Source organism: Triticum urartu, chromosome 7, assembly GCF_003073215.2.
Source record: "Triticum urartu cultivar G1812 chromosome 7, Tu2.1, whole genome shotgun sequence".
NCBI lineage: Eukaryota > Viridiplantae > Streptophyta > Magnoliopsida > Poales > Poaceae > Triticum > Triticum urartu.
The window spans coordinates 146,939,126-146,946,836 of NC_053028.1; positions in this window are offsets into that span (position 1 = coordinate 146,939,126).

A 7,711-nucleotide genomic window follows, 5' to 3' on the forward strand; every position below is an offset into this window, starting at 1 on the left:
TATCGGTGTTATGTTCCCGGATTTTGTGTTCCTTACACGGTTGGGTTATAATGAGAACCCCTTGACAGTTCGCCTTGAATAAAACTCTTCCAGCAAGGCCCAACCTTGGTTTTACCATTCGCCACCTAGCCTTTTTCCCTTGGGAGTCACGCACCCCGAGGGTCATCTTTATTTTAACCCCCCCGGGCCAATGCTTGTCTAAGTGTTGGTCCAAACTAGAGCCCCTTGCAGCGCAACCTCGGGGAAACTCGAGGGCTGGTTTTAGTTGTACGGATTTCTGATCCGGTGTGCTGTGAGAACGAGATATGTGCAGCTCCTATCGGGATGTTGGCGCATCGGGCGGTCTTGCTGGACTTGTTTTACCATTGTCGAGGATGTCTTGTAACCGGGATTCCGATTCTGATCGGATTGTCTTGGGAGAAGGAATATCCTTCGTTGACCGAGAGAGCTTGTGATGGCTAAGTTGGGACACCCCTGCAGGGTTTTGAACTTTTGAAAGCCGTGCCCGCGGTTATGGGCAGATGGGAATTTGTTAATGTCTGGTTGTAGAAAACCTAAAACTTAACTTAATTAAAAAGCATCAACCGCGTGTGTAGCTGTGATGGTCTCTTTCCGGTGGAGTCCGGGAAGTGAACACGGTGTTGGAGTAATGCTTGACGTAGGTTGTTCTAGGATCACTTCTTGATCATAGTTGTTCGACAGTGCCTTTGCCTTCTCTTCTCGCTCTCATTTGCGTATAATAGCCATCATACATGCTAGTTGCTTCCTGCAGCTCCACCTCATACTTTTACCCTTCCTATAAGCTTAAATAGTCTTGATCGCGAGGGTGCGAGATTGCTGAGTCCCCGTGACTCACAGATTCCTTCCAAAACCAGTTTGCAGGTGCCGATGATACCGTGCAGGTGACGCAACCGAGCTCAAGGAGGAGCTAGTTGAAGATCGTGTTCGTTATGTTGTTCCGTTTGTCAGTTGATCAGTAGTGGAGCCCAGTTGGGACGATCGGGGATCTGTGTAGCATTTGGGGTAGTCTTCTTTTAATTTGGTTCCGTAGTCGGACCTTGATTGTATCTGGATGTTGAAATGTTTTATTCATGTATTGTGTGAAGTGGTGATTGTAAGCCAACTATGTATCTCTTTCCCTTATGTATTACATGGGTTGTGTGAAGATTACCTCACTTGCGACATTGCTTACAATGCGGTTATGCCTCTAAGTCGTGCTTCGACACGTGGGAGATATAGCCGCATCGTGGGCGTTACAAGTTGGTAATCAGAGCCTTCCCCGACCTTAGGAGCCCCCTGCTTGATCGAATCGTTGGCGTTGTTGAGTCTAGAAAAATGATTTGAGTCATTTAGGAATTATATATATCGGAGAGTAGGAATCTTTTTACTCCTCAGTCCCTTCGTCGCTCTGGTGAGGCATCCTGACGTAGAGTTTTGACTCTTCTCTTCTCAAATTTCACTAAAAAAATTTAGGATCACGCGGGTATCTGGGAATTTTTCAGATGGTTTTGTGACGAGAACATTGTTCTTGGTGCCTCCTGACATTTAGGGGTTGTGGCAGTGTCCTGGGGAGTTGAGCTCCGAGGTGTTGTCGTCACAATTTTATCGTTGCAATTCTGGAATACCTGAGTTTTCGCCGACATCGAAAATCTCTTTTATGCAGTTGTTGGTGAGATAACCTCGACGCCACCCAGTACTGGGGCGGGAGTTCGGGAGTATTGCCATAACTTGTATAACGGATGCTTTTCGAAGGTTCAGGTAAATGATTTCCGGAGGTTTCTTGGTTATGTGTTGAAGTATGGATACTGCTGGATGTAGGATTTGCTAGTTTTGGGTGAGATATTATGCTCTCAAGGAGGAGCTCGATGAAGATCTCGTTCATGTTGTGTTGTTTCGTGTTGATCAGTAGTGGAGCCCAGTTGGGATCGATCGGGGATCTGTGTAGCATTTGGGGTAGTCTTCTTTTATTTTGGTTCCGTAGTCGGACCTTGAGTATTTGGATGATGTAATGCTTTATTCATGTATTGTGTGAAGTGGCGATTGTAAGCCAACTATGTATCTTTTTCCCTTATGTATTACATGGGTTGTGTGAAGATTACCTCACTTGCGACATTTTTCAATGCGGTTATGCCTCTAAGTCGTGCTTCGACACGTGGGAGATATAGCCGCATCGAGGGCGTTACAAGTTGGTATCAGAGCCTTCCCCGACCTTAGGAGCCCCCTGCTTGATCGAATCGTTGGCATTGTTGAGTCTAGAAAAATGTTTTGAGTCATTAGGATTATATATATATCAGAAGTAGGATTCTTTTTACTCTTCAGTCCCTTCATCGCTCTGGTGAGGCATCCTGACGTAGAGTTTTGACTTCTCTTCTCAAATTTCACAAAAAAAATTTAGGATCACGCGGGTATCTTGGAATCGTTCCGATGGTTTTGTGACGAGAACATTGTTCTTGGTGCCTCCTGCATTTAGGGGTTGTGGCAGTGTCCCGGGGAGTTGAGCTCTGAGGTGTTTGTCGTCACAATTTTATCGTTGCAGTTCTGGAATACCTGAGTTTCGCCGACATCGAAAATCTCTTTTATGCAGTTGTTGGTGAGATAACCTCGACGCCACCCAGTACTGGGGCGGGAGTTCGGGAGTATTGCCATAACTCGTATAACGGATGCTTTTCGAAGGTTGAGGTAAACGATTTCCGAAGGTTTCTTGGTTATGTGTTGAAGGATGGATACAGCTGGATGTAGGAATTTTCTAGTTTTGGGTGAGATATTATGCTTCCCCTGTATCCCCAACACCTGATTGCATAACCGGAAAGTTTTGGGAGTTTATAAGTGGGAATTCAAGTAGCTCTTAGGATATCTTTCCGACAGATGTATGATATGAAATTGGGGTTCGACGTCTAGTGGTCCCTATCCACGGTTGGTTTTACAGTGGTCTCGTTGTGTCTTAAAGAGTCCTTGGCTTATGCTGACTCGGGGACGCTTCGTATGTCATGTGCACTGCCTTGTACATGATGGTATACGATCGAGCCCGTGTAGGCCCCACCACGAAAACGAAATCTCTATCATATGTTTGTTCTGGCTTATTGCAAGCCAATCCTTTGTTTTGTTTTGAGTTGTGGTATTCGAGTTGCTTCAAGTCAAATGTTGATTCCATACCTTCTAAGCGTGTTCTCATATTTCTATGTGAATAATCCTTATTGATCATCGAGATTGTCATGTCAATCCTTTTCAACCGGCGTGTTTCTCTTCAAGTGGATCCGATCATTTCAACATCCGCAAGATCAAGTATCAGTTCTTCTCAACGGTGTTTGTTTCATCCGTCTCCAAGTTGCCTTTGTTTTTCCCGCCCACCCACCCAGTTTCCTTTGTTTTTCCCGCTCACCCACCCTTTTTCTTCAAGGAATAAGATTTCTTTATCAAGTATCTATGTTATGAATATGAAGTCTCTCCATTCTTTTCTGTCAGTGTTCTTACCCGGTGAGTCTCATGAAGATTCTAACGGAGCTTCAAGTTCTTCACTCTTCACTCATTTTCTTCTCCGGCGGATTCTGGTCAAGCCATGTCAATCATATCTTTTCCTCATTTCAATGCTTTCTCATGCCGGTGCAATTCTTAATCATTCACCTCTTGCTATTCATTTGTTCCGGAGTACTGAAGATATCTCAGAAGAAGCTAGTGTTTATTCTCATTCATTCAAGATCTTTCGAGAATGTTATCTTATTCAAACCATTTAATTCAACCGGTGCATTCTCCTTTTCAAGTAATCATTTCAACGGTGTATCTTTTGAGTGGGCCCTAACCCACGGGTCTATTCCCAGGATCTTACCTGACTCTTCTAATTTTCTTCCGGAGTTATTTCTCAAATTCTTTTCCAAGTTTTACGTAAGAATGAGTTATCATTAGTCAAATGCCTTCTCCAAGATCTTTCACACTCTTTTCATCATTGGCTCAACCTTTTCTATTTTTTTCATTCCGGAGTGCATCAACAATTCATGGTGGTCTTTGTCATCGTCATTATCTGCATTTGAAGACCGAAGAAGAGTTTTACCTCCATATCTTATCCGTTCTCTCAGAGATTCGTCATTCTAATTTGTTGCCATCCTTTCATAATTGTTTTAATTGTGAGAATTCTTTTCACCCATCCGAAGCAACTCAAGAGTCTGCTCAGTTTGTTTATCCGGAATCCATCAATTCAAGTTTATTCATTCCAGCTTTCAGCTATCATTCTCCAAATATTACCGGTGCACCATTCATGTTTTTCTCTAATCAGCTCGTGATCTCTTCATTCTCATGGATCTAAATTCACTCAAGCATCTTCGTTCATTTGCAAAATCTTCCTGGTGTTTCTTTATCTTTACTTCGTTCGTTTTCAATTCTTACGGTGGTTCGTTCAAGATCTCTCTTCCATGGTTATCATATCAATTCATTCCTTCTTTCCAATCCCGACCGGTGATTCGTTGAAGCCCTTCTCAAGTTTGCGCTATATCTAATTTAATCCTTTCTACGAGAATAAGTAGTATGCGAAATCCAATATGGGTCATCATTTAATTGGTGAAGGATACGCATAACGTAATTCTTATTATTGTTTCATCCAAGTGATCTAATTTCCTGCTTTCCGGAGTGGTGCATCATATCACATTCTCGGTTTCTAGTTATTCATATTTCTTTTCCGGAGCTCCAAGTTATTTCCATTATATCACCACGGAGATTCATCTAAATCATCGCAAGGTTTCACCTTGTGTTTTCAACCTCTTTTTCTTCCGTTTGATCATCCTTTTTGTTACCGGAGTTCTTCATGAAGGTTCTACATGATGGGTTCATCAAGGATTTAATCCCTTCTCGAAGTGTTCATCGAGATTATTTCCAGGGGAGCTCAAGCATTCTTCATCTTGCAATCCGGAGTGCAATTCTTTCTACCATATCATCGGAGGTGGTATTATGTCATTCTTGATAATTTGAGTTCATGTTTCATGACCCACATGTTGTTAATTATGAGGTATTTCTAATCCATCGACCTCTTCGTTGGAGTTATCTTGTGTCACGTTTCACCTAAAGCCTTCCCTAAGGATTGTTGCTATTTATGGTGTTTATAAACGACCCTAGTTCTTCATTTGTCCTACCAGTGAAATAGTTTCTCGCCTCCTTGGTCATACTAATCCAATTCTTTTTCCCGTGAGTGGCAGGTTGTCACCTCATAATTTGAGATGTATTCCATAAGCCCACATCAAGCTTATTCTTTTCATTGTTGGTTTTCCAACAATTCCATTCGACCCTTCTCGTAAGGATGCCTTTTCAAGCTCTTTTGTGGCAGAAGTTGGAGTTTTCTTCTCCATTCCGTTATTTCAATGATCCATCTCCTATTCTCTCTTCCGGAGGCATTGTGGTGTTGCTCTCCTCACTCTTCATCTCGGGTTGTCAGGACCATGTATGAGGGAGTCCTGGATTAGGGGGTGTTCGGGTAGCCGGTCTATACCTTCAGCCGGACTCCAGGACTATGAAGATACAAGATTGAAGACTTCGTCCCGTGTCCGGATGGGACTTTCCTTGGCGTGGAAGGCAAGCTTGGCGATGCGGATATTCAAGTTCTCCTACCATTGTAACCAAGTTTGTGTAACCCTAAACCTCTCCGGTGTCTATATAAACCGGAGGGTTTTAGTCCGTAGGACAACTTCATCATACAACAATCATACCATAGGCTAGCTTCTAGGGTTTAGCCTCCTTGATCTCGTGGTAGATCTACTCTTGTACTACCCATATCATCAATATTAATCAAGCAGGATGTAGGGTTTTACCTCCATCAAGAGGGCCCGAACCTGGGTAAAACATCGTGTCCCTTGTCTCCTGTTACCATCCGCCTAGACGCACAGTTCGGGACCCCCTACCCGAGATCCGCCAGTTTAGACACCAACATTGGTGCTTTCATTGAGAGTTCCTCTGTGTCGTCGCTTTTAGGCCCGATGGCTCCTTCGATCATCAACAATGATGTAGTCGAGGGTGAGACTTTTCTCCCCGGACAGACCTTCGTCTTCGGCGGCTTCGCACTAGGGGCCAATTCGCTTGGCCACCTTGAGCAGATCGAAAGCTACGCCCCTGGCTATCAGGTCAGGTTTGGAAGCCTAAACTACACGGCTGACATCCGCGGGGACTTGATCTTCGACGGATTCGAGCCACAGCCAAGCGCGCCGCACTGTCTCGATGGGCATGATATAGCTCTGCCGCCGAACAGCGCCTTGGAGGCCGCACACGCATCGGTTCCGACCATTGATTCGGAGCCTACTGCGCCGATCGAGGATCAGCGGTTGGAGGCTGCCTCAGGGGCTGCGATCTCAGAGGCGATCAAACCGAACTCCAGCCCCGCACTCCGCATGGCCCGTGACTCCGAGGAACCGGAATCCTCTCCGAACTCCGAGCCCCTCGCGCCCCTGTCGATCGAATTCGATTGGGCGCCGATAATGGAGTTCACTGCCGCGGACATCTTTCAGCACTCGCCCTTCGGTAACATCTTAAATTCTCTAAAGTCTCTCTCTTTATCAAGAGAGCCCTAGCCAAACTACGGTCAGCAAGGTTGGGATACGGACGATGAGGAAATTCAAAACCCACCCACCACCCACTTCGTAGCCACTGTCGACAACTTAATCGACATGCTTGACTTCGACTCCGAAGACATCGACGGCATGGACGACGATGCAGGAGACGAATAAGAACCAGCACCTGTAGGGCGCTGGAAGGCCACCTCGTCATATGACATATATATGGTGGACACTCCAAAGGATGGAGATGGTGATGGAACAGCAGGGGACGATACCTCCAAGAAACAGCCCAAGCGCCGGCGTCAGCGGCGCCGCTCTAAATCCCGCCAAAGCAAAAACGGTGATTCTGGCACGGGAGATAATACTACTCCGGATAGCGCCGAAGAGCACCCCCTCTAGCAAGATTCAGCACAGGAGGACAGAGAAGCCAGCCCTCACGAGAGGGCGGCGGACCAAGAGGTTGAGGACGATAATTATACGCCTCCCTCCTAAGACGAGGCAAGCCTCTATGACTACGAGTTCGTCGTGCCAAAGGATCTCGCCGAACAAGAGCGTTTTAAACGCAGGCTTATGGCCACGGCAAGCAGCCTCAAGAAAAAGCAGCAACAGCTTAGAGCTGGTCAGGATTTGCTAGCTGACAGATGGACTGAAGTCCTTGCGGCTGAAGAGTATGAACTCGAACGCCCCTCCAAGAGTCACCCAAAGCGCAGGCTGCTACCCCGACTAGAGGAGGAAGCACCTACATCACCAGCGCATGACATGGCCGACCGGCCACCTCGTGGCTGCGACAGAGTGGCCTCTTGGCCCTCTACTCAAGCCATGCCCCGACGCCGCGTCAAGCATACGAAGGCATGGGAAAATGCGCCCGACCTGCACGACATACTGGAGGACAAGGCAAGGCAAACAAGATCGATCTACGGATCGCGCAGGCGCCCCACGGCACATGACGGTGATCGTCACTCCGGATGCAATAAATCCGGCCGGGCCGAACTCAACAGACAAAGCTCCTTCGAGCTGCGTCGTGATATAGCCCAATACAGAGGTGCCGCACACCCACTATGCTTCACAGATGAAGTAATGGATCATAAAATCCCTGAGGGCTTCAAACCCGTAAACATCGAATCGTACGATGGCACAACAGATCCTGCGGTATGGATCGAGGATTATCTCCTTCATAACCACAT